The sequence below is a fragment of the Macaca thibetana genome, chromosome 10, assembly GCF_024542745.1.
Source record: "Macaca thibetana thibetana isolate TM-01 chromosome 10, ASM2454274v1, whole genome shotgun sequence".
In the NCBI taxonomy this organism is placed as follows: domain Eukaryota; kingdom Metazoa; phylum Chordata; class Mammalia; order Primates; family Cercopithecidae; genus Macaca; species Macaca thibetana.
The window spans coordinates 50136302-50164106 of record NC_065587.1 but is presented as its reverse complement, the minus strand read 5'-3'; positions in this window follow the sequence as shown (position 1 = coordinate 50164106).

Genomic DNA, 27805 nt, shown 5'->3' with positions numbered 1-27805 from the left:
CACTTTGGGAGGCTGAGGCTGGCAGATCACCTGCGCTTAGGAGTTTGAGACCAGCCCGGCCAACATGGCGAAACTCCATCTCTACTAAAAATATAAAAATTAGCCGGGTATGGTGGCAGGCACCTGTAATCCCAGCTACTCAGGAGGCTGAGGCACAATAATTGCTTGAACCCGGGAGATTCTGTCTGGGTGGTGAAGGTTGCATGAGCTGAGATCGCGCCACTGCACTCCAGCCTGGGCAACAGAGTGAGAATCTGTCTCACAAAAAAAAAAAAAAAAAAAAAAAAAAAAAAAAATTGGGCTGGGCACAGTGGCTCACCTGTAATCCCAGCACGTTGGGAGGCTGAGGTAGGCAGATCACGAGGTCAGGAGATCGAGACCATCCTGGCTAACACAGTGAAACCCCGTCTCTACTAAAAATACAAAAAAATTTAGCCGGGCGTGGTGGTGGGCACCTGTAGTCCCAGCTACTCGGGAGGCTGAGGCAGGAGAATGGCATGAACCTGGGAGGCAGAGCTTGCAGCGAGCCAAGATCACGCCACTGCACTGCAGCCTGGGCTACGGAGTGAGACTCCATCTCAAAAAAAAAAAAAAAAAAAAAAAATTGGAATACAAGTGGTAGATTAAATAAACTAATTATAGTAAGATACCAGCCAGGTGTGGTGGCTCACACCTGTAATCCCAGCATTTTGGGAGGCTGAGATGTGAGGATCACCTGAACCCAGGAGTTCGAGACCAACCCGGCTAACATAGCAATAGCTCATCTTTACAAAAAATAGAAAAAAAAATTAACCGGGTTTGTTGGTGCACACCTGTGGTTTCAGCTACTCAGAGGGCTGAGATAGGAGGATCACTTGAGTCCAGGAGATCCAAGCTGCGGTGAGCTGTGATTGTGCCACTGCACTCTAGCCTGAGTGACAGAGTGAGACCGTGTCTCAGAAAAAAAGAAAAAAAAAAAGACACTATGTTGATAACTGTACTTGGGTTGTGTACGATAATAGCCCTATTTTTAGCAAATACACACAGAAGCATATAGTGGTAAGGGGTCATGATATATATAATTTACCTTCAAATGGTTCAAAAAATTATGTACACACACATATACACGTTGCAGGGGGTGGCAAGAAGTGATAAAGAACATGGAATAAAGTATTTACAATAGGTGAGTTTGAGTAAAGGGCGTATAGATATTCTTTTTTTTTTTTTTTTGAGACGGAGTCTCGCTCTGTCACCCAGGCTGGAGTGCAGTGGCCGGATCTCAGCTCACTGCAAGCTCTACCTCCCGGGTTTACGCCATTCTCCTGCCTCAGCCTCCCAAGTAGCTGGGACTACAGGCGCCCGCCACCTCGCCCGGCTAGTTTTTTGTATTTTTTGGTAGAGACGGGGTTTCACCGTGTTAGCCAGGATGGTCTCGATCTCCTGACCTCGTGATCCGCCCGTCTTGGCCTCCCAAAGTGCTGGGATTACAGGCTTGAGCCACCACGCCCGGCCTAGATATTCTTTATCCTATTTTTATTTGTACAACTTTTCCATAAGTTTGAAATTATTGGCTGGGCATAGCGGCTCATGCCTGTAATCCCAGCACTTTGGGAGGCCAAGGCAGGAGGATCACTTGAGGTCACAAGTTCGAGACCAGCCTGGTCAACATGGTGAAACTTGGTCTCTACTAAAAATACAAAAATTAGCCAGACGTCGTGGCGCATGCCTGTAATCCCGGCTACTCAGGAGACTAAGGCACAAGCATTGCTTGAACCCAGGAGGCGGAAGCAGTGAGCCAAGATCATGCCACTGCACTCTAGCCTGGGCAACAGAGGGAGACTCCATCTCCAAAAGACAAACAAACAAACAAAAAAACCCAGAAATTATTAACAAATGAAAATTTTAAAAAAATAAATAAAAATGTTAGAGGCTAGACTCTCCACAGCCAGCCCACTCTCACCCTCTGTATTGTAAACACTTGCATGAGGCTTCAGGCAACTTTCAGACTGACAAGGAAGTTTACAGCACCCAGCCCGTAATGGGAGTGTCCTAATGAGTGATGAACGCTTATGGTGTGCAACAGCTCTTTCTTCTTCTTTTTTTAAATGACCTGGTCAGCAGGAAGTAGCAAGAGCTTCTTAATAGAACATTGAGGGAGCCAAGTGGGAGAGGCTCAACCAGCTTTTGAACCGGAATAGTCTCCAAGAAGTCACAACCTTTTTTGTTCTGCCCTCTTTACCTGCAGGTGGATTCATCAGGGTGCTTTGGGTTGAATGTCACTAGACTGGGTCAAGACGGCCTTAAGTGACTAGAGCACTTAGTATCACCTCAGGTAACAATACACCAATAGGTGGGCTGTTTCAGGGTTGGCTGTTTCAGCGTCTCAGTTCTGGGGTATTGGATTAGCTTGTTACTGGACAGGGGTCCCAATCCAGACCCCAAGAGAGGGTTCTTCGATCTCGTGCAAGAACAAATTCAGGGCGAGTCCGCATAGTAAAGTGAAAGCAAGTTTATTAGGAAAATAAGGGAATAAAGAAAGGCTACTCCATGGACAGAGCAGTCCTGAGAATGACTGGTTGCCCATTTTTATGGTTATTTCTTGATCATATGCTAAACAAGGGGTGGATTATTCATGCCTCTCCTTTTAGACCATATAGGGTAACTTCCTGATGTTGCCATGGCATTTGTAAACTGTCAGGGCGCTGGTGGGTGTGTAGCAGTGAGGATGACCAGAGGTCGCTCTCATCGCCATCTTGGTTTTGGTGGGTTTTAGACGGCTTCTTTACTGCAACCTGTTTTATCAGAAAGATCTTTATGACGTGTATCTTGTGCTGACCTCTTGTCTCATTCTGTGACTTAGAATGCCTAATTGCCTAAGAACATAGCCCAGTAGGTCTCAGCCTTATTTCATGCAGCCCCTACTCAGGATGGAGTTGCTCTGGTTCAAATGCCTCTAAGCTTCTGAAGGATTCCTCATGGTCTCAAAATGGCTGCTGCAACTTCAAATGTCACATTCTAGCACAGCAATTCCAAAGGCTGGAAGAATATGTTTATGAGAGAAAAGAAGTTGGGAGGTGGGAAAGTCTCTCTCTTTTAACAGAAAGGAACATCCTTCCCAGAAACCCTCAGCAGACCTCCACCAAAGCCTCAACTGCCAGGACTGCTTCCAATGCTTACTCCAAGACTGTCCACAGGATTTCCATGGCTGGCTCAGACCAATCGGAATTAATTTCCTGCTCCTGACGTGTTGCGTTTCATTCCAACAAAATTAGGTTCTGTTGGCAGGGGAGAAGGGGAGTGAAGTAATCAACAGAATCTCTTTTAGGACTTTATAGGTTGGTACAAAAGTAGTTGTGGTTTTTACCGTTTCTTTTTAAAAAATGGCAAAAACCACAATTATTTTTGTCCTAACCTACTATTTATTTATTTGTTTATTTTCTGATACAGGGTCTCATTCCATCACCCAAGCTAGAGTATAGTGGCATGATCATAGCTCAGTGCTGCCTCGACCTCCCAGGCTCAATTGATCCTCCCACCTTAGCCTGCTGAGTAGCTGGGACTACAGGCACGTGCCACCACGCCTGGCTAACAGTGGTATTTTCTGTAGAGATGGGGTTTCGATACGTTGCTCAGACTGGTCACAAATTCCTGGGTTCAAGTGATCCTCCATCCTTGGCCTCCCAAAGTTCTGAGATTACAGGCATGAGCCACCACACCCTGCCATATGGCTTTGATGATTTCCTGAGTGGGCACCATGGATCTGTTTTTGTGATCTGGACCAAAAACCAACTTGGACTTCCCAGAGTGCTGAGATGCCCAGAGCACCGAAACATGAGAGGAAGATTTATGGCCTAGACTAGACTATACTGGACACCAATTTCTTTGGGAAACTTCCCCTCCCTCGCTTCCACTCCCTGCAGTTCAGGTGAGGCTGTTTCTACCCCTTGGTTCCACCAATAAGCATGTGACCAGGCCTGGACAATCAAAGCATTGCCTTCTTTGAGTGACAATGATTGGTTCAGAGACGCGCCATGACTTGTGTTCGTCCAATCAGAGTGAATGCTGCAACTTCAGCAGCATTTCCAGGAAGTGACCTCCTTTCCCACCACACTCATACCTGGCAGGATGCAGGCCTGGAGCTAGTGGTTGCCAGCTTGCTATCAAGTAGAGACTAAGACTGGAGCCAACTCACTGAAGAGCAAAGCCAAGAGATGGCGAGAGACTATGTCTGGTAACCTCATTTGAGTTCCTGAATCCAGCCAGGTCTGAAGCCAGTACTTTTCAGTTACTTACTCCAGTACTTTTCAGTTACTTAAGCCAATAAATTGCTTTTTGCATATAAATCAGTTTCAAATGGGGCTTCTGTCATTTACAAATAAAAGAATGCTAGGCTGGGCACAGTGGCTCATGCCTATAATCCCAGCACTTTGAGAGACCAAGGTGGGAGGACTGTTTGAGCTCAGGAGTTTGAGACCAGCAACATAGCGGGACCCCCATCTCTATCTAAAAAAGAAAAAAAAAAGTATACATACAAATAAAAGAATCCCAAGTTTCTCAGTGTTTTGAGAAATATGTTTGAAATACAAATTGAAAATATGTTTGAAAGACAAATTCCCAGGTGACTGAGACACCTGTCCTGGGACCTGAACCTCCACCTTTGGAACAAGCTCCTCCAGGACCCCTAACAAGTAGGTAGTCCTGCCTTTATAGTCTGAGACCCTCTGACGCAGAGTTTGGGGAAGGATGGTCTCTTAATTCTGCATGGGAGACAAAAGAGACCCAGTCCTTTCCATCACAAAGCCCCAACTACCTTCTTGGCAAAGAGTAGGGAAATGCCTTTCATTCTTTCCCAGTGACCCTGGAATTGAGTAAATGAAAGACAGTTGGTTTCCCAATCAGGTTATTCCACCACGTTGAACTTTTGGTAACTGTCCTTGCCCCATCGTGTTGCTAAAGCATTCAGGTTGAACAGTGTTCAGGAAGAACACTCAAGCAAAAACTGGTTTGCAGCCAAATCCAGAGACTGCAAACCCCAGTGGTTTCAGGGGCCAGACAGGGAGAGTAAACATGTGAAACAATAGGGAGTAGTCCTGTCTGCGGGGGACAGAAGAGTTCTCATGCCCCAGCCTAATAAATGAAAAAATTATTTACACTGCAGCGGAACCAAAGATGCACCTAAAGCCATTGGGATGTGGTTTCTCTTTTTCATCTCACTGCTCTGTGTCTGATGTGGCTTCATTCTCAGAGGATTGTGGGCTCACAAGCCAACATCCTGACAGTTTAGAAACCACAGCAGAAATGTTTCTCTTTCTCAATTGTTTCAACATCAATCCTGGATGAAACTGTTATTGGCCTTGTTTGAGTTCAGGTGGTCATCCCTGAACCATCACTGTACCTGAAAGAGGTATGGCGGTGTCGTTGGCCAGACCTGAGTCTGACGCATCCTGGAGTGGAGTTCAGGCCCACTTTAACCACATAGACTGAGAATGGGGAATGGGAAAGTAGGTTTCATGCCTTTGTTTGGGCTCCCTCAGAAGCAGACTCTGAGTTGAGGATTTGAGGTGCAAGTGGATTATTTGGAAGATGATTCCAGAAAGCACCATTAGGTGATTGAGGGAATGAAACAGAGAAAAGAAGCCTGCTGAAACAGGAAGTATTATCAAGCAAGTTACCACTGTGGACAACTGGAGCACAATCCCATCAGTGAACTCTGCCAGCCAGTGTAGAGCATCGTTTTAGTCTATTTTGTGCTGCTATAACAGAATACCACAGACTGGGCAATTTAAAACAATAGAATTTTATTTGGCTCATGGTTATGGAGGCGGGGGAGTCCAAGGGCATAGTGCTGGCATCTGGCAAGGGCCTTCGTGCTGTATCATTCATGATGGAAGGTGAAAAGGTAAGAGAAGGCAAGGGTGAGCAAGAGATTGAACTCGCAGCCTCAAGACCTTTCACAATCGGCATTAATCTGTTCTCATGAGGGCTCCATTAGGCTCCACTCTCCAGCACATTTGAATTGGGGATTAAGTTTCCAATACATGCTTTTGGGGGCACACATTCAAACCATAGCAAACATAGACTTCAGTGTTATCCCATCTTAAGGCTGAGGTAGCTGGGGTATTTATCTACCAACTCTGTCAGTCATTGTCTGACAGTTGCTACCAGGAGTGTTTTTGCCCCGAACTTCCAGCATGGAAGAGCAAAGTGGTCCCTGCTGGTCTGAGAAAGTCCTCAGACAAAGAGATGAAGCTTGGACCAGGGTGCATTGAAGGTTAGGACAATGGCCAGGGCACCAATAGCCTTTGCTTCATTGTCTGAAGGAAAATTGGGGTGCTAGGATCAGAAGAAGGCACTGATGTTGTACAGGTCAAACCAACATACGTTCATCCAAGGAGTGAACTGGTTGGCCCACTCACTGTCTGACTCCATTAACCAAGCAGTGGCAGGGAAGGGTATACTCTGTTGCTTTAAGGAACTGGCATGGAAGCTGCACTTGTCACTTTTGTTCACATCTCATAGGCCAGGATGTGATCAAATGACCATATCTGTATGTGGGGAAATGTAGCTTTTGACTGTCCAGCCAAATCTCAGGGATTATGGCTGGGTGTGGTGGCTCACTCCTGTAATCCCAGCACTTTGAGAGGCTGAGGTGGGAGGATTGCTTGAGCCTAGGGGTTTGAGACCACCCTGGGCAGCAAAATGAGACTCTTGCCTTTACAAAAAAACAAAAAAACAATGTTTAAACTACCTGGGCATGTTGGCACATGCCTGTAGTGCTGGCTACTTGGGAGGCTGAGGCAAGGGAATTGCTTGGGCTCAAGAGTTCGAGGCTGCAATGAACTATAATCATGCCCCTGCACTCTGGCCTGGGTGACAGAGTGAGACCCTGTCTCAAAAAAAAAAAAAAAAAAAAAAAAAAAAAAAAAAATTACAGGGACTCTGCTACTTAAAGAAGGGGAAGGAAGGGCCAAATGTTTTTTCCTGCCAGACTTTGTGTTTATATTTCAGAAGGAATGCCTTCCCAGTGGACTTCAACCTACATCTCATTATCCTGAACCGTGTCTCACTGCCTCCACTGGAGAACCAAGTATTTAGCTTCCTGGTCTCTCTAATAGAAGAAGGCAAGGGGAAGGGGATTGGGAGTGGGCAGTTTGGGCAGGATGATCAATGATCCTAGTTTGCCTGGGACTAAGGATATTCTGGAGACATGGGATTTTCAGTGGTAAAACCAACCTCCAGGATCTGCAGCCATACCCCATGTGGCTTGAGACCTCAACTCCAGTTGGAGAGATGTTATCGTCTCTGTCACCTCCTCCTCCTAACAACCTTCTCTTTCTCTTCACCACTTCCTCTTCAACTGAAAGGTGGCCAGGTCCTCTGCTATGCCCTACATCCACTTACACTCTGTCCTCATGGTTGGACCTCCTTGGCCCTCAACTCTGCCCTGACTTCTGGAAACTTCAGTGGTGACAGAGCCTCTGTCCAGCTCTCAGCATCTCCCTCACCTCCGCCATCTTGTTTCCAGTCATCTTGGGGCCTTGGAGTCCAGAGTTTGCAGAAGTGGAAATGGAGAAGCTGGAGAGAGAAGGTACTTGCTGATCTCACTGAAACAGTCAGGACTCAAGCTCTCAGCCCAAGGTTCTTCGCTCTGCACTCCTCAAAATCTTTGGTGCCTGTTGTTCAACTAGCTTGACATTTCTCCACCTCCGAGGTAATGACCTCCCTCCAAGATGCCTGCAGTCAGAGGGCAGGAAGCTTGGCACATAATGGGGCCTCAAGAAACACTGCAAAATACCACTAGGACCCCCTTCTGGCTCTCAAATGATCTCGGGGACAACTCGGCCTATCCAAACAGAAAGAATTCAGGATTATTTCCCTCCCAAAACCTGTTCCCTTACCACCTCCTGAGCGGTAGGGGTGGTTTGGACCCCAATAATGACATTTTTATATAACTTGGAGTTTATTATTTTTTCTTTCTTTCTTTCTTTCTTTTTTTTTAAAGACAGAGTCTTGCTTTGTCACCCAGGCTGGAGTGCAGTGGCACGATCTCGGCTCAATGAAACCTCCACCTCCCAGGTTCAAGCAATTTTTGTGCCTCAGCTTCCTGAGTAGCTGGGACTACAGGCATGTGCCACTGGGCTGGGCTAATTTTTGTATTTTTAGTAGAGACAGGATTTCGCCATATAATTTGGAGTTTCACAACACCAGCACTATTTACATTTTGGGTCAAATAATTCTTGAATGGGGATGGGGGTGCGGGCTGTCCTGTTCACTATAGGAGGTTTAGGGGCAGGCCTGACCTCCACTCACTAGATGCCCAGAGAACCCTCCTCCCCAATGATGTCAGTGCCTCCAGACATTGCTAAATGTCCACTGGGAGACAAAAATCACTCCTGAACCACTGATCTAGACAGTCAGTATTTTCTTAATATAAAAAGTGGGGCCAGGCGCAGTGGCTCACAAAGTGCTGTAATCCCAGCACTTTGGGAGGCCGAGGCGGGCGGATCACGAGGTCAGGAGATCGAGATCATCCTGGCTAACACGGTGAAACCCCGTCTCTACTAAAAATACAAAAAAAATTTAGCCGGGTGTGGTGGCAGACTCCTCGCGTGAACCCAGAAGGCAGAGGTTGCAGTGAGCCAAGATCACGCCACTGTACTCCAGCCTGGGTGACAGAGCGAGACTCTGTCTCAAAAAAAAAAAAAAAAAAAAAAGGGAGGGGAGCAACAAGCAACTTCAGAAAACGAAGTCCCTTTCATTGAGTGATTGAGTGCCACCTTCTGTGGAAAAACCTCAAGCTCACTACTCAAGTGCAGCTTGGAACGAAGGCCCTGGCAAACCCTGCCATTCAGCTGGCTTCTCTCAGTGGGTCACACTCAGAGATTTCTGGCGCCACTGCCACTCTCCCCACCCCCTCTCATGCAGAACAATGGGACTCTCTCTGCCTCTGACCTTCTTCACACCCAGCACTTTACTCCATTTTCCTGGACCTTTATGTTGTGGGCAACTTTGTTTGTGCTAAGTCAACAGAAAATGCTTCTTGGTCCCTACCCTCCCTGAGAGCACATGGTGCATTAATAAGTTTAACCCAGAGTTTCCCAGCCTTGGTGCTACTGACATTTTGGGCTGGCTCATTCTTTGCTTGGGGGGCTGTCCTGTGTGTTGTCTGATGTGTAGCAACATCCCTGGCCTCCACTCACAGATGCCAGGGGCAACACCACACCTGGTTGTAACCAAAACTTTTTCCAGACATTGTCAAATATTCTCTGGGGAAAAAAAAATCACCCTCAGTCGAGAACCATTGTCAACTCCTAGTAGGAACCACTGAGGTTAGTAATACTATTATTTATTTATTTATTTATTTATTTATTTATTGAGAGAGAGTCTTGCTCTGGTATCCAGGCTGCACTGCAGTGGCACTATCTTGGCTCACTGCAAGTTCTACCTGTCAGGTTCAAGCGATTCTCCTGCCTCATCCTCCCAAGTAGCTGGAGTTACAGACAGCTGCCACCACGCCCGGCTAATTTTTTGTATTTTTAGTACAGACAAGGCATCACCATGTTTCTCCGGCTGGTCTCAAAATTCTGACCTCAAGTGATCTACCTGCCTCGGCCTCCCAAAGTGTTAGGATTACAGGTGTGAGCCACTGTGTCCAACCATATTATTATTACTTTAGAGATGAGGAAATCAGGATTCTAGAAGTGTGATGACTTGTTCAGGTGTATGGGGCAAAGTGAGGAACTGGAATTTCTCCCATGCCAGTGATTTTCTTTTCTTTTCTTTTCTTTTCTTTTTGAGACGGAGTTTTGCTCTTGTTGCCTAGGCTGGAGTGCAGTGGCATGATCTCGGCTCACTGCAACCTCAGCCTCCCGGGTTCAAGCAATTCTCCTGCCTCAGCCTCCCGAGTAGCTGGAATTACAGGTGCCTGGCACCACACCCAGCTAATTTTTTGTATTTTTAGTAGAGACAGGGTTTCACAATGTTGACCAGGCATGTCTGGCACTCCTGACCTCAGGTGATCCACCCGCCTTGGCCTCTCAAAGTGCTGGGATTACAGGCATGAGTCACCGCGCCTGGCCTAACCCGGTGATTTTCAAATTCACTGGCAGATAAACGTCACTGGGGCCTTTGCTAACAGAGGCCTGGCCCCATGCCAGACCCACCGCATCAGAACCTTTAGGAAAGGGACCAGGGGTTCTGTATTCCCTACAAGATCCCTTTCCTGACAACCTGCAAGCATCAATATTTCACAGCCAATATCCTCTGTTTTTACAGCTTTTCTCACATGAACCCCCACTGTTTATTTTTTACTTTTTGTTGTTGTTGTTATAAATGAGACAGGGTCTCATTATGTTGCCCAGGTTGGTCTCCAACTCCTGAGCTCAAGTGATCCTCTCACCTTGGCCTCCCAAAGTACTGGGATTATAGGTGTGAGCCACTGTGTCTGGTCTTTTAACTATTTTTAGAGTTAGGGTGCACTGGCTATTCGTAGGAGTGATCATGGCACACCACAGCCTTGAACTCCTGGCCTTAGCCTCAGAAGCTGGGACTACAGACATGCTCAGGATGTTCAGCTTGCCATTCCCACTTCAGAGAAGAAACTGAAGCACAAAGAGATTGTGACTTACCTGAAGCCATATAGAAAGTGAGAATAGGCCGGGTGCAGTGGCTCAAGCCTGTAATCCCAGCAGTTTGGGAGGTTGAGGTGGGAGGATCGCTTGAGCCCAGGAGTCGGAGCCCAGCCCGGGCAACACGGCAAAACTCCGTCTCTACAAAAAATACAAAAATTAGTCAGGTATGGTGGCACTCACCTGCAGTCCCAGCTATGTGGGAGGCTGAGGTGGGAGGATTGCTTGAGCATGGGAGGTCAAGGCTGCAGTAAGCCATTATTGTACCAGTGCATTCGAACCTAGGTGACAGAGCGAGACCATCTCAAAAAGAAAAAAGAAAAAAAAAAAAAGGCCAGGCAAGGTGGCTTAGGCCTGTAATCCCAGCACTTTAGGAGGCTGAGGCAGGCGGATTGCCTGAGGTCAGGAGTTTGAGACCAGCCTGGCCAACATAGTGAAACCCCGTCACTACTAAAAATACAAAAATTAGCCAGGAGCGGTGGCGCATGCCTGTAACCCCAGCTACTCAGGAGGCTGAGGCAGGAGAATCGCTTGAACCCGGGAGGCGGAGGTTACAGTGAGCCGAGATTGGACCACTGCCCTCCAGCCTGGGTGACAGGGTGAGACTGTGTCTCCAAAACAAAAAAGTGAGAAGAAAAATAAATAAAATTTAAAATAACAAAAAATAAGAAACAGAAACACACACACACACACACACACACGCAAAACCAAACCAAAGAAAACTAGAAAGGGAAAAAATGAAACAAACAAAAATAAACCAGAAAAAGAAAATGAGAAGAATGTAGAATGTCATCTTGTGCCTAGGCCATCCCTCCAGGAAGATGTCTTGGAGCTAGGATTCTCGTAGATAAACAAGATGTACACATTTTCCTGTGTGCTTGCAGCTACACACACACACTCGTGCATGCATTTGGACACACAAACACTGGGGCCGGAGAGAGGCCCAGCCTCCCCTTAGTCACATTGTTGTCCAATGTCCCCCACCCCCAACTGGGGTTCTGTAAGTAAAAAAGAAGGAACAGGATGAGTATTCAACAGGCAACCTTTAGATTTTCCATGGACCTCACCTCATTTGATAGACAGAAAAGTTTATACAGCAAGTTCATTGGCAGGACTAGACTTTCTGGGCCAGCAGACTCCACACCACCTGTTACAACTGGAGATTGAGTGCCTGCCGGAAGCTGTTTCCTGGGGAACTGCAGCCAGCTGCTGACTGCCCAGGAGCTCTTTATCCCTCACCAACCCACCTTCCTGGGATCTACCCAGGACCTGCCTGCTCGAGTAACAGGATGCGACCCTATGTCCCCTGGGCACTTACTGCCCATTGAAAGTCCTTGTGAGTCATTCTCCAAGTTTCCAAGGAAAAAAAAAACTCCTAGATAGGGGCCTATCCCAGAAATAAATAAAACGTTGGCCCAGGGCCCAGACTTTCAGAGAAATCAGCTGGCCCGCTTGTGGGTGGGAGGTGGCGAGGGGGGTCACCTTGAACCGAGGTCTCTCTGGACAGAACTGTTTTCTTATTCAATCATTCATTCATCATCTATTTATAGACATGACATTTATTCATGCATTCAGCTAATATTTATTAGAGGGGCAAAATACCTCTCACTTCTAACCCACACATTTTTGAGTTGTTTATATTCGTTATTACACAAGTATGTGCTGCTTTCATTTTTTTTTAAGCTTTGCTTTTAATTAATTAACTAATTTATTTATTTAGCAATCCCAGGATGGAGACAGATTTGATTATTTTAAAATAACAGGCCAGGCGTGGTGGCGCACACTTGTAATCCCAGCTACTCAGGAGGCTGAGGCAGGAGAATCGCTTGAACCCAGGAGGTGGAGGTTGCAGTGAGCCGAGATCATGCCACTGCACTCCAGCTTCAGCCATAGCCTGTCTCAAAAATTCAAAAGAGAGAGAGAGAGAGATGCTGCTTTCTGATCCAGAGGACATACGTGCCCCACTGGCAAGACAGAAGATCCTCAATTTGGACAGCTACCTGGAGAAGTTGACCTCTAAGCTGAAAACTCAGGGATGAACGTTGCCAGGTGATAGGGAGGAAACGCCCAGAAATGGTGCTCTGGGCAAAGGGAACAGTATGTACAAAGATCAGGAGGTCACGTCTTGTTTCCGAAAATGCAAGTGTTTGAGACGATACTGTAGGAAGTGGAAGAGGAAGTGATGAGGCCAGAGAAAAAGACAGAAAGGCAGGGAGCCCACTTAAAGGAATTGCTAATTAACCACCCCCATTCCACCCTTCCCACCAATCTTCCCACCCTCACCCCACTCCTCGGGCCATGACTCAGTCATGGGGTTTTCACACTGTCTCACTTCAAGCTGGGCACAGTTTCTGTATGTCAGCCAACGTGTCATTCATCCGCAGATCATGTCATCCCCCCAATCCACACCATGGTTCCAGAATGTCAGCTGATTCTCATTAATTGGACCACAAATCTTCCAGAGTTTTTTTTTTTTTTTTTTTTTTTTTGAGACGAGGTCTTGCTCTTGTCCGTCAGGCTGGAGTGCAATGGCGTGATCTCTGCTCACTGCCTCCACCTCCCGGCTTCAAGCAATTCTCCTGCCTCAGCCTCCTGAGTAGCTGGGATTACAGGTGCCTGCCACCCACATCTGGCTAATTTTTGTAGTTTTAGTGGAGATGGGGTTTTGCTATGTTGGCCAGGCTGGTCTCGAATTCCTGAACTTTTGATCTGCCCGGCTTGGCCTCCCAAAGTGCTGAGACTACAGATGTGAGCCACCACTCCTGGCCACTTCCAGAGTTATATATGGCAAAAAAATCTTACACTGAAAATCAAGGGAGCATTAGTAAATATTATACCGCTGGATGCATTGCCCACAGATAGGCAGGCAAGTTTTGTTCAATTGGAGGCACTTTATGACTAGGTCTCAAGTCGCCATTTAGCTGAGAGTGTCCTATCTCTAGCAGCCGGGTCTCATTTCATGCTCAGAGGAAACTTATGAGGAAAATGCTTTTGCTATCCCTACTTCACAGAAGAGAACTGAAGCCTAGAATGTAAGACACTTGCCTCAAATCTCATATACCCGATCACTTTTTTTTCTTTTTTTTTTAGACAGGGTCTCAAGCAGCCACCCCAACTGGAGTGCAGAGGCTGGAACACAGTTCACTGCAGCCTTGACCTCCCCGGGATCAGGTGATCCTCCCACCTCAGCCTCCCAATTAGCTAGGACTACACGTATGCACCAACACACCCAGCTAATTTCTGTATTTTTTTTTTCCCGAGATGGAGTCTTGCTAAGTTGCCCAGGCTGCAGTGCAGGGGTGCAATCTCAGCTCACTGCAATATCCGCCTGCTGAGTTCAAGTGATTCTCTTGCCTCAGCCTCCCAAGTAGCTAGGATTACAGGCATGTTCCACCACACCCGACTAATTTTTGTATTTTTAGGTATTTTTAGGAGAGACGAGTTTTCACCATGTTGGCCAGGCTGTTCTCAAACTCCTAACCTCAGGTGATCCACATGCTTCGGCCTCCCAGAGTGCTGGGATTACAGGTATGAGCCACTGCACCCAGCTGCCTAGCTAGTTTTTAAAAATTATTTGTAGAGATGAGGTCTTACTATGTTGTCTAAGTTGGTCTCTAACTCCTGGGCTCAAGAGATCCTCTCAGCTCAGCCTCCCAAAATGCTAGAGTACAGGCGTGAGCCACTGGGCCCAGTCATGATCTTTGTTTAATCTTTACAATAGAACATCCCCATTTATGATAGGGGAAAACTGAGGCCAGAGAGTTGCAGCAACTTGCCAGAGACACAGTAAAAGTAAGGGAGTGCTCCTACACTGCTGATAGGAATGCAAAGTGGGGCAGTCACTTTGGAAAACAGTGTAGCAGTTCCTCAAAAGGCTAAACAAGCCAGGTGCAGTGACCCAAGAGCCTGTAATTCCAGCACTTTGGGAAGCTGAGACGGGAGGATCACTTGAACTTAGGAATTTGAGACCAGCCTGGGCAACCTTGATACTGAGACCCCCTCTCTGCTGAAAAAAGAAAAGAAGTGTAAACACAGGGTTACCATATCATCCAGCAATTTTCCCCCAGGTATGTACCCAAGAATGGAAAACATACATCCTCACAAAATTTGTACATGAAACTTCACTGCAGTATTATTCATTATAGCTCAAAGTGAAACCAATCCAAATGTCCAACGACTGATAGATGGATATATATATATTTTAGACAGAGTCTCCCTCTGTCACTCAGGCTGGAGTACAGTGGTGCAATCTCAGCTCACTGCAGCCTCCACCTCCTGGGTTCAATCAATTCTCCTGTCTCAGCCTCCCGACTAGCTGGGATTACAGGTGTCCGCCATCAAGCCCAGCTAATTTTTCTATTTTTAGTAGAGATGTGTTTTCACCACGTTGACCAGACCGGTCTTGAACTCCTGACCTCTGGTGATCCGCCTGCCTCAGCTTCCAAAAGTGCTGGGATTACAGGTGTGAGCCACCACGCCTGGCCTATAAATGAATAAATAAATGTATGTATCCATACAATGGAGTCTTATTGAGCAATAAAAAGTAGAGGCTGACACTTACTACAATACAGATTAACTGGAAAAACATGTTAAACAACAAAACTGGCCGGGTGCAGTGGCTCACGCCTGTAATCCTAGCACTTTGGGAGGCAGAGGCAGGCGGATTGCCTGAGCTCAAGAGTTTGAGCCAGCCTGGGCAAGAGGGTGAAACCCCATCTCTACTAAAATACAAAAAATTAGCTGGGCGTGGCAGCACGGGCCTGTAGTACCAGCTAGTTGGGAGGCTGACGCAGGAGAATTGCTTGAACCTGGGAGGCGGAGGTTGCAGTGAGCCGAGATCATGCCACTGCCCTCCAGCCTGGGTGACGGAGCGAGACTCCATCTCCATAAAACAAACAAACAAAACACAAAAAACAAATGAACAGTATAAAGGAGCATATGTTACATGATTTCATTTGTGTGAAATGTCCAGTATAGGTAAATCTGTAGAGGCAGAAAGTAGATTAGTGGTTGCCAGGGCAGGGGGATTTGGGAGAAAATGAGGACTGACTGCTAATGGGGTTTCTTTTGGGAGTGGTGAAAATGCTCTAAAATTGATAGGGGACTTGGTTACCCAACTCCAAATGTATGAAAATGTATGAAAACCCATGGAATCATACACTTTAAACAGGTAAATTATATGGTATCTGAATTATATCTCAGTAAAGCTGTTACAGGAAAAAGTTTTAAAAAGTGATAATAATAGGGGCTGGGCGCAGTGGCTCATGCCTGTAATCCCAGCACTTTTGGAGGCCAAGGCGGGCAGATCACCTGAGGTCAGGAGTTCGAGATCAGCCTGACCAACATGGCAAAACCCCATCTCTACTAAAAATGCAAAATTAGCTGGGCGTGGTGGCACACACCTGTAATCTCTGCTACTTGGGAGGCTGAGGCAGGAGAATTGCTTGAACCCAGGAGGCAGAGGTTACAGTGAGCCAAGATCGCGCCACTGCACTCCAGCCTGGGCAACAGGAGGAAAACTTTGTCTCAAAATAATAGTAACGATAATAGGCCCAGCACAATGGCTCACGCCTGTAATCCCAGCACTTTGGAAGGCCAAGGCAAGTGGATGACTTGAGGTCAGGAGTTCGAGACCAGCCTGGCCAGCATGGCAAAACCCAGTCTCTATTAAAAGTTCAAAAATTAGCCCGGTGTGGTGGTGCATGCCTGTAGTCCCAGCTACTTGGGAGGCTGAGGCAGAAGAATTGCTTGAACCCGGGAGGTGGAGGCCACAGTGAGCCGAGATCACGCCACTGCACTCCGCCCTGGGTGACAGCACAAGACTCCATAATAATAACAACAATAATAATAATAATAATAATAATAATAATGGGGTAGGCTGTGATCATGACCTAAACCATGTCTGTGTTTGAACATCTGCACTTATGTGCTCAACTAGCCTGAGCCAAAAAGAGCAAGGAGGGGAGCAGAATATATTAGCTCATACAATTCAAAAGTCCAGGAGTATTTCAGGCATGGCTGGATCCAGGAACTTAAGTAATGTCAGTGAGACTTTGTCTTGCTCTATTTCTCCAGTTCAGATTTGCCCTGTGCTGCCTTCCTTTTTAAGTAGGTGACAAAGATGGCCTTGCAGCTCTAGACTGCTGAGCTCTTATTATCCTGAGGGAGGATCTTTTTCCTTATAGTGTTTAGTAAAGATCTGATGGAAGGTTCACATTGACCTGACTGGGGTCATCTTTGAATTAATCACCATAGCCAGAATAATTTTCTGCTCTGGTGGGCTAAGACTGGGTGACACAACCCATTCTAGAGCCAGGCTTGTGGTCAGCTTCACCCAAACCATATAGATTATAGCGGTGGGGTGGTTCCCCAAGGAAAAATTAGGATTCTGGGCAGGCTCAAGTCACAAATACCCATAGTATTCGGACACTGTGGACTCTGCTGCCCAGGTTTGACCCTTGCTTTTTCCACGTGCCGGCTATGTGACCTTGGCAAAGTTCTTCTTCTTTTTTTTTTTTTTTTTTTTCCTGAGATGGAGTCTCATTCTGTCACCCAGGCTGGAGTGCAGTTGTGTGATCTTGGCTCACTGCGACGTCTGCCTCCTGGGTTCAAACGATTCTCCCACCTCAACCTCCCAAGTAGCTGGGATTACAGGTGCCTGCCACCACACCTGGCTAATTTTGGTATTTTTAGTAGAGATGGGGTTTCACCATGTTGGCCAGGCTGGTCTCAAACTCCTGACCTCATATGATCTGCCTGCCTCGGCCTCCCAAAGTGCTGAGATTACAGGTGTGAGCTACAGCACCTGGCCAAAGTTCTTAACCTCCCTGTGTTTCAATGTCTTTGTCTGTAAAACGGGATAACTGTACCTCTCTTGTAGAAGGGTTGTTCTGAGGCTAAAATGAGACTCTGAGTAAAGGGCTTAGAATGATGCCTAATGCTCATTACATTGGCTGATATTATCATGCATGTACTATAGAGCCAATGTCAGCTACATCATTTTTGGGACAGCAAAGAAGCAGGTAATAAAAATATTATTTGCTGGTCAAATAGGAGTTTGAAGACAGCTGTGAGGAAAGGGGGAAAGACAGCACTGAAACTCCCTGAATGACAAGACTGGGGCCACCAGTGTTGCCTCTACTTCCCCCATCAGCCTGCACGTCACTGTGGCAATCACTCAACCCCATCAGACTTCCGGCTCATCTTTAACTCTTGGCACCTGATAGAAGGCCTGGCCCAGCCGGGTTGCATCCAGGGTTATAGGTCCTAAAGTTCATGAAATTTTACAAAAAGAATACAAAACTATAAATATGAACTAGATAAGAAAGTATTTATAGACAAAATAATCATTTACTTCAATTTATTGGACACTTGAAGAGTCAGAATCCTTTCATCTGAGATCTCTTTGGGCAATTTGCCAGAGATGTAAACACAAAGGCTGACCCTCCCTCACCCAAGAACACTCTAGAACTCCCAACACCACCCAGTACTGGTAAATTACAGTAAATTTGCCTTTGGAGCCAATATAGATTCTAAATAAATGTCTGTTGGATGACTAACTAAGTCCCTAGCTACACCCTAGATTATCCTTTTTTTTTTTTTGAAGACAAGGTCTCACTCTGTCACCCAGGTTGGAGTGCAGCAGTATCATCTCAGCTCACTGCAACATCTGCCTCCCGGTTCAAGCAATTCTCCCACCTCAGCCTCTGGAGTAGCTGAGATTACAGGCGCGTGCCACCACACCTGGCTAATTTTTGTATTTTTTGGTAGAGACAGTGTTTCACCATGTTGACCAGGCTGGTCTCAAATTCCTGACCTCAGGTAATCTGCCCGCCTCAGCCTCCCGAAGTGCTAGTATTACAGGTGTGAGCCACCGTGCCTGGCCTCCTCAGATTATTCTTTTTTTTTTTTTTTTTTTTTGAGACGTAATCTCACTGTGTCACCCAGGCTGGAATGCAGTGGCACAATCTCGGTTTACTACAACCTCCGCCTCCCAGGTTCAAGCAATTCTCCTGCCTCAGGCTCCTGGGTAGCTGGGATTACAAGTACACCACGCCCGGCTAATTTTTGTATTTTAGTTAAAGACGCGGTTTCACCATGTTGGCCAGGATGGTCGCAATCTCCTGACCTCATGATCTACCTGCCTCGGTCTCCCAAAGTGCTGGAATTACAGGCTTGAGCCACCGCGACTGGTCCCCCAGATTATTCTTTACAATGGACAATCCACACCCACAAAGCTAAGAGCCAGGTGCTTGGTGTTTTGATTTTTGGTTTTTCTCTTTAAACCGTGAAGAGGGTTTCAAGGAATCTCTCCTTAAAGGCAAATATCCTGCCCAACTGGGTGTTGAGGCCTTTGTAGGGGACTGACCCGGGTTAATTTCTGACTCTGGGTTCTGCCTTGGACAAATCAGTTTCCTTCTCTAAGCCTCAGTTTCCTCCTGCATGCAATGGGCAGAGTAGAGGGCAATAAATGAGAATCATCTCAAGTATTGACTAGCTCAGCACAGTGCCTAGAATCTGTGTCTAATACATGAACTTTTATTTTCCCTTTTTTTACTTGTTTGTTTGACTACATGAATATATTCAAAAAGTACAGAGTGAAAGTAAAGAGTGAAAAATGGGTCTCTCTTCCTCCATGTTCCTTTACCCACCCACTTCCCTTTCAGAGATACAATCAAGATTACAGGTTTCAAAACAGTTTTGAATTTATAAGACTATAACAAGAATAATTCAGAGAATTCCATACACCCTTTACCCAGAATCACCTATCTTCACTATTTTGCCATGTTTGTTTTATTATCCTTTCTTTCTTCATGTGACTATGTTTATTATTATTTTTCTGAACTATTACAGTTTTCATACATCACACTGCATTTACCTCTTAATATTTCAGTGTATGTTTACTAAGAACAGGATATTATTTGCTGTAACCACGGCACTGTTACCAAATTCAGGAAATTTACCTTGATGCCCCATTTACCTCATAATATTTCAGCATGTATTTCCTAAGAACAAGATATTATTTGCTATAGGCTGGGCACAGTGGCTCACTTCTGTAATCCCAGCACTTTGGGAGGCTGAGGTGGGTGGATCACCTGGAGGTCAGGAGTTCAAGACCAGCCTGACCAACATGGCAAAACCCGTCTCTACTAAAAATACAAAACTAGCCGGGCGTGGCGGCGCACGCCTGTAACCCCAGCTACTTGGGAGGTTAAGGCAGGAGAATCGCTTGAACCCAGGAGGTGGAGGTTACAGTGAGCCGAGATTGTACCACTGCACTCCAGCCTGGGCAACAGAGTAAGACTCTGCCTCAAAAAAATAAAATAAAATAAAATAAAATAAAATAAAGATATTATTTGCTGTAATCACAGCAGTGTTACCAAAAAATTTAACTTGATTACTCTACCATCCATACTCCAATTTTGTCAGTTGTGGTTAAAAAAAAAAAAATCCCTTACAGCATTTTCCTGCCTAGTGCAGGATTCAGTTCAGGACCATGTTTTGTCTTTCTTTCTTTTTGAGATGGAGTCTTGCTCCGTCACCCATACTGGAGTGCAGTTGCTACAATCTTGGCTTACTGCAACCTCCGCCTCCCGGGTTCAAGCAATTCTGTCTCAGCCTCCCAAGTAGCTAGGACTACAGGCGCCTGCCACCATGCCCAGCTAATTTTTGTATTTTTAGTAGAGACGGGGTTTCACCTTGTTGATCAGGCTGGTCACAAATTCCTGACCTCAGGTGATCCGCCCACCTCGGCCTCCCAAAGTGCTGGGATTACAGGCATGAGTCACCACGCCCGGCCTAATTGTCTTTCATCTGAAATGATGCCTCTGTTTTTCTTTGTCTTTTATGACCTTGACATTTTTTGAAGAATACAGGCCAGTTATTTCATAGAATGTTCCTCATTTGGGGCTTAACAGATTACCCCAAATTCTTGTAGGATAGGAATTCAGGAAGGGCATAGTGGGGAAAAATTCTATCTGCTCTAACATATCTGAGGCCTCAGCTGGAAAACTCAAAGGCTAGAAGCACTCTGTCTGGCAGCTAATGCAGGCTGCTGGGTGGGGCTTAGCTGAGGCCCCACGCACAGCGTCTCTACATATCCAGCGCTTCCTTCCAACTAGGGCGGCTGGGATGGAAGGGCAAGCATCCAAGTTAGAGAGAGAATGCAGAAAGCCATATTGTCTTTTTTTTTTTTTTTTTTTTGAGACGAAGCCTCGCTCTGTCGCCCAGGCTTGAGTGCAGTAGTGAGATCTCAGCTCACTGCAACCTCTGCCCGCAGGGTTCAAGTGATTTATGTGTCTCAGCCTCCCAAGTAGCTGGGATTACAGGCGCCTGTCACCATGACCAGCTGATTTTTTTTTTCGGAGACGGAGTTTTGTTCTTGTCTCCCAGGCTGGAGTGCAGTGGCATCATCTCAGCTCACTGCAACCTCAGCCTTCTGGGTTAAAGTGATTCGCCTGCCTTAGCCTCCCGAGTAGTTGGGATTACAAGTATGTGCCACCACGCCCAGCCCAGCTAATTTTTGTATTATTACTAGAGACAGGGTTTCACCATGTTGGTCAGGCTGGTCTCGAACTCCTGACCTCAGGTGATCCACCCGTCTCAGCCTCCCAAAGTGTTGGGATTACAGGTGTGAGCCACAGCGCCCGGCTGCTAATGTTTGTATTTTTAATAGAGACAGGGTTTCACCATGTTGGTCAGGCTGGTCTCGAACTCCTGACCTCAGGTGATCCACCCGTCTCGGCCTCCCGAAGTGTTGGGATTACAGGGGTGAGCCACAGCGCCCGGCTGCTAATGTTTGTATTTTTAATAGAGACAGGGTTTCGCCATGTTGGCCAGGCTGGTTTTGAACTCCTGGCCTCAGTGATCTGCCCATCTTGGCCTCCAAAGTGTTGGGATTACAGGTGTGAGCCGCCGCACCCGGCCTGTCAATATTGTTTTAATGATGGTTGCTCCTTCTCAGGCTTTCCTCACATACTTATTTTTTTTTAGACAGGTTTTGGTTCTGTCACCTCAGCCTCCTGAGTAGCTGACGTTACAGGTGTGTGCCACTAGGTTGGCTAATTTATTTATTGTTTTGTAGAGATTGGAGTCTCACTGTGTTGCCCAGGCTCATCTCAAATTCGTGACCTCAAGCATTCCTTCCACCTCAGCCTCCCAAATGGCTAGGATTACAGGCGTGAGCCACCGCACCCAGCCCTCCCTCGTACATTCAAATGGCCAACTCCCTTGGCTTCTTCAAGTCTTTGCTTAAAGGCCACCTTCTCAGGAAGTCATTTTCTGAACACTCTATTAAAAATTGCAACCTGCCCCCAAACACGTCTTCCACTCACCATCCCTGTCTCTGCTTAAATTTTCTCCATAGCACTCATACCATCTAACATACTGTGCATTTACTTGTTTATTTTTATCTTTTTGAGACAGGGTCTCACTCTGTTGCCCAGGCTGGAGTGCAGTAGTGTGATCATGGTTCACTGCAACCTCTGTCTCCTGGGCTCAAGCAATCCTCCCACCTTAGCCTCCCAAGCAGCTGGTACCACAAGTGCACATCATCACACCTGGCTAATTTTTGTGTTTTTTGTACAGAAGGGGTTTCACCATGTTGGCCAGTCTGGTCTCAAACTCCTGGGTTCCAGCGACTACCTGTCTCAGCCTCCCAAAGTGCTGGGATTATAAGTGAACCATCGCGCTGGGCAACTTATTTATTTATTTTCTATTTCCCTCCACTAATAAATCAGCTCCAGGAGTGAATGGACCTTGTCTGTTTTCTACACAGATGCATTCCCAGCGCCTAGCACAGTGCCTAGTGGGTACATGAATGAATGAATGAATGAATGAACGAATGAATGAATCCATGCATGCATGAATGAAGTATCTTTGTACAAACCATGAGCCATGTACATGTTAGGTGCCTACAACTTGTCATTTGAATTAACGAATAAAAGAACAGGCAAGGCGCGGTGGCTCACGCCTGCAATCCCAGCACTTTGGGAGGCCGAGGAGGGTGAATCACCTGAGGCTGGGAGTTCAAGACCAGCCTGACTAACATGGAGAAACCCTGTCTCTACTAAAAATACAAAATTAGCCAGGCGTGGTGGCGCATGCCTGTAATCCCAGCTACTTGGGAAGCTGAGACAGGAGAATCGCTTGAACCCGGGAGGCAGAGGTTGCGGTGAGCCGAGATCGTGCCATTGCACTCCAGCCTGGGCAACAAGAGCGAAACTCCATCTTAAAAAGAAAGGAAGGAAGGAAGGAAAGAAGGAAGGAAGGAAGGAAGGAAGGAAGGAAGGAAGGAAGGAGGGAGGGAGGGAGGGAGGGAGGGAGGGAGGGAGGGAGGGAGGAAGAAAAGACAGCACCAACCCTCCTTGTAAGTTCAATCTGAGGTTGATCTGAGCTGCTGTCCAAGGGTACTGATTGAAATTTCCTTCTCAACAAGTCTGTCCTACAGTTCCGGCATCTGATAATAATGGACAGTCAAGCTGGCTGACACCAGACTGGACCCGGATGAAGGAATGGAATCAGGCCACACTACAGGGGCAAGAGGAGCCCTGTGGCCAGAGGCTCTAGGAGTCAGCAGCAAGTCACGCATCTGAGGAGGAAGTTGATTGCTGTACCTCGAGCTGAAACAGAAACTGCGGTGGCTGGCAAGGAAGGGTCCCTACCTGTGCCCCTCAGCCCCTCGGCCATTGCCGGCTTCCAACAGACCACAGAGACTTTTGGGAGGAAGCTTTTTTTATTGAAGTATAGCAGACATACAGAAAAGTGCACAAATAAGGAAAGTGCACAGGGGAGCGATGGCTTGATACATTTTCACAAAGGCAGCACAGCGGGGTAACCAGCCCCCAGCTCAAGGAACAGAACATTCCCCGCCCCGGAGAAGCTCCCTTCAAGTCTTTCCCATCCTCAGTGATAACCGTTATCATGATTCCAACAGCAGTGATGATTTTTGCCGGTTTTTGAACTTGATGGAACGGCAGCACATAACACGAGTTCTTTTGTGTATGACTTACTTGCTACAAACTTCATATGTTCGTAGCAACAGCCTTTTGACCCCGTCTCTTCCTCCATGCCCTCAAAGAGAAAAAGGAACCTAATAATAACACAAAATAAAGCAAAAGAATACTTGCTTGACTGGTTTAAATGTACCATCTGGCCGGGCACGGTGGTTCACGCCCGTAATCCCAACATTTTTAGAGGCCAAGGCAGGTGGATTACTTGAGGTCAGGATTTCGAGACTAGCCTGGCCATCGTGGTGAAACCCCATCTCTACTAAAAATACAAAAATTAGCCGGGCATGGTGGTGGGCACTTATAATCCCAGCTACTGGGGAGGCTGAGGCAGGAGAATCACTTGAACCTGGGAGGTGGAGGTTGCAGTGAGCAGAGATCATGCCACTGCACTCCAGCCTGGACGACAGAGGGAGACTCCATCTCAAAAAAATATAATATAATATAATATAATATAATATAATATAATATAATATAATATAATAAATAAATGTGCCATCCATTCTTTCACGCTTCAACCACCCAGTGGGCTGGAACTGTTACTGCTTCCATTTGAAAGATGGAGAGGCTGAAGCACAGAGAGGTTAAATAATTTGCTCAGCCAGGAAGTGAAGGTCTGTATTTAAAGCCAGGTCTCTCTGATCTCCAAGCTCATGTTCTCACCCAGCATACACTCCTTATCAATAAAATAACCATGTATTGAACACCCTCTTTAGACTGAATACTATACTTCAGCTTTATGTCCATTGTCTTATTTGATTTTCCCAGCCCTTGATGAGTAATATACCATTGTCCTTGCTTAGCAAATGACAAAAGCAGGGTTCAGAGAGGTTAAGGAATTTTCCTAACGTGACACAGCCCAGGAAGGCATGAAATAACAATTTAAACTCTATTTTATTGATTCCAAAGTCCAGTGCAGAACAATATCAGTACCCAGCATATATGTGCATCTTTCAAATATACCTTCTGAGGCCCTGCATGGTGGGTCATGACTGTAATCCCAGCACTTTGGGAGGCCAAGGCAGGAGGATTTATTGAAGCCAGGCATTTGAGACCAGCCTGGGCAATATAGTGAGACCCCTATCTCTACAAAAAGTTAAAAAAAAAATCAGCTGGGAGTGGTGGTACATGTCTGTAGTTCCAGCTTCTTCACATCACTGCACTCCAGCCTGGGCAACAGAGCATAGCCCTGTCTCTCAAAAACAAAAAACAGGAAGATATGTATTAGGGTTACCTTGGGTATGGATTGGGAGAAGGAGCTAGGACAGGAAGGACACTAATGGGTTTGTGATGGGTAAACAAACTCTGTTTATTGGAAGACCACCTGCTCCAGGAGAAAAGACACCACATGAAGACAGGAAGCTGCATGCTGCTCACTGAATGAGCTGGGACAAGGCCCTTCCCCTACCTGAGGATAGATAATAAAAAATATTTCATTGTGTGTGTGTGTATATATATATATATATATATATTTTTTTTTTTTTTTTTTTTTTGAGGCGGAGTCCTCTCTCTGTTGCCCGGGCTGGAGTTCAGTGGCACAATCTCAGCTCACTGCAAGCTCTGCCTCCTGGGTTCACGCCATTCTCCCGCCTCAGCCTCCCAAGCAGCTGGGATTACAGGTGTCCACCACCACACCCAGCTAATTCTTTATATTTTTAGTAGAGATAGGGTTTCACCGTGTTAGCCAGGATGGTCTCGATCTCCTGACCTCATGATCCGCCCATCTCGGCCTCCCAAAGTGTATTGTATATTTTTAAGGTAGTAGTTCCTTGTCTGCAGAGTGGGGATTTAGATTACATCTATCCTTTTGGTTTTGTCTACTCACTATGAATTCCCCCATCATAATAGCGCCCCAATTTCTCTGGGAGCCCCTTTCTTTACTCCCTGTCCTTGTGAAAGTCATGCAGCACTAACTTTATCCTTGGCTCCAGGAAGGCCAAATGCTCCATGCTGGCCAATCAGCACCCCTCATTTCTCTGCCCATAGGGGTTGGCTCAGAAATGGGCACCTGGCCCAAGTGGACCAGTGAGTCCTTCCTCAGGTTTTTGCTGGGATTGTTTTGCTTCTGCTATGCTAGGCCAGTGTGAAGAGGGTCTGAAGCTCAAAGGTAGCCACCACTGTGAGAGTGACAGAAAGACTGAGCCCTGATAACTTATGAGCCCCAGCTGTACCTGAAGGCAGCCACATATTCCTGAACATGTTATTCTCCATGAGTCAATATGGTTCCTCTTTGTTGTTGTTGTTTTTTTTTTTTTTGAAATGGAGTCTCACTGTCACCTAGGCTAGAGTGCAGTGGCACCATCTCGCCTCACTGCAACCTCCACCTCCCAGGTTCAAGCAATTCTCCTGCTTCAGACTCCTGAGTAGCTGGGACTGCAGGCACATATCACCACGCCCAGCTAATTTTTTAAATTTTTGGTAGCAACAGGATTTTGTCATGTTGGCCAGGCTGGTCTTGAACTCCTGACCTCAAGTGATCCACCTGTCTTGGCCTGCCAAAGTGCTGGGATTACAGGCATGAGCCACCACGCCCATCCTCAATATGGTTCCTCTTTGGACTTAAGTCACTGTAGCAGATGACGTGGCTTCTGTGTCCAAATCCCCTTGGCATTCACTCTTTTGACGCACAGTGACTGGATGGCTTCCAGTTTCCACACCTATGCTTGCAGCCTGAGGACTTTGCTCTCATGCACGCTCTGCACACACAGTCTCAGAATGCTGGGTATTCCCCTCCTCTACTAGCAGCCCTTAACCAATGAGTGACAGGGGCTGGTGGACAAATGTCCCCACTCCCTTGCCCTTCACCTGGATAATTCTGAGGTGTATTGCACTCCGTGTCCCAGAGTTCCCCAGCAGGGTTGAGCCCCAGCTGCCCAGAGTGATAACCTGCTCTGTAACTTACCTTCGATTGGCTTCTTTCCCTTCCCTGTCCTACTTCCCTCCCCCACCAGAGCTTCCTGGGATCATTTCTCAAGTAAACAATTTAATATCTGCACACAAATCCTTGTCTCAGATCTGCTTCTGCAGGAAACCAACCTAAACATTTCCTAAGATTGCTTTTCTGTCACACACAGCTAAAGCTGCTCTGGCAGACACATGGTTCAAGCATTCTTTTAAAATATTTTCCTCATAACTGTATTTTTCCAGCCTGCTTTTCAGCTCAAGGGAAGTGTGTGCACCGTGAGTTGACTTATCCGTGTGCATAGCAGAAAGAGACTCGGTGAGAGAGAGGCCCCTGAGTGACCCTGGAACAGCTGAGTGATCCACCCTGGGTGCCTCCTCTCTACCTCATTCTCACACACTAACCCTTTCCCAAGCCTCTCCATCCTGAGGCTCCTACCCAGCTCCCCCGCCCACCCTAGGAGATAACCCCAGTTCCTTCCTCAGATTCTTTCATCTGCAAGGCCTCGGTGTTCTGTCCGGCCAGTGATAAGGGTATTCAACGTCATTTTCCTGTCCCTGACCTTTGAAAGAACCCTATCCAGCCAGGGCCTGTGATGTAGACTCAGACTGAGATATTCCATCTTGGGGGTATAATCATTAGGAAAGAGAGAGATTCCTAAGAGGTCATCATTCATTCATTCATTCATTCAACATTGTTGAATGAGTGCTTGGGCAAGGAATTATAAATTGTAGAGTCAACTAGAGCCAGCTTAAGCAGAAAGGGATTTTTTTTTTTTTTTTTTTTTTTTTTTGAGAGGGAGTCTTGCTCTGTCGCCCAGGCTGGGCTGCAGTGGCGCAATCTCGGCTCACTGCAACCTCTGCCTCCAGGGCTCAAGTGATTCTCCTGCCTCAGCCTCCCGAATAGCTGGAATTACAGGTATGCACCACCACACCTGGCTAATTTTTTGTATTTTCAGTACAGATGGAGTTTTACCATGCTAGCCAGCCTGGTCTTGAACTCCTAGCCTCAAGTGATCTGCCTACCTCAGCCTCCTGAAGTGCTGGAATTACAGGCATAAGCCACTGTGCTTGGCCCACAAAGGGATTTATGAAAAGTAGGAAGTACCCCAGATGTTAAATAGCCACAAACGGTGCAGCCAGGAGCATCAAAGCCAAGAGTAACACTCACCTTCACTGTTGAACTGTTCTAACCAAAATATCACTGCTGCCGCTGCCCACCCCGCCCCCCTCCAACTCAGGACCTAGGGAGCTAGAGACAGGCTGCTAGGACTGCCCCATGCTTCCCCA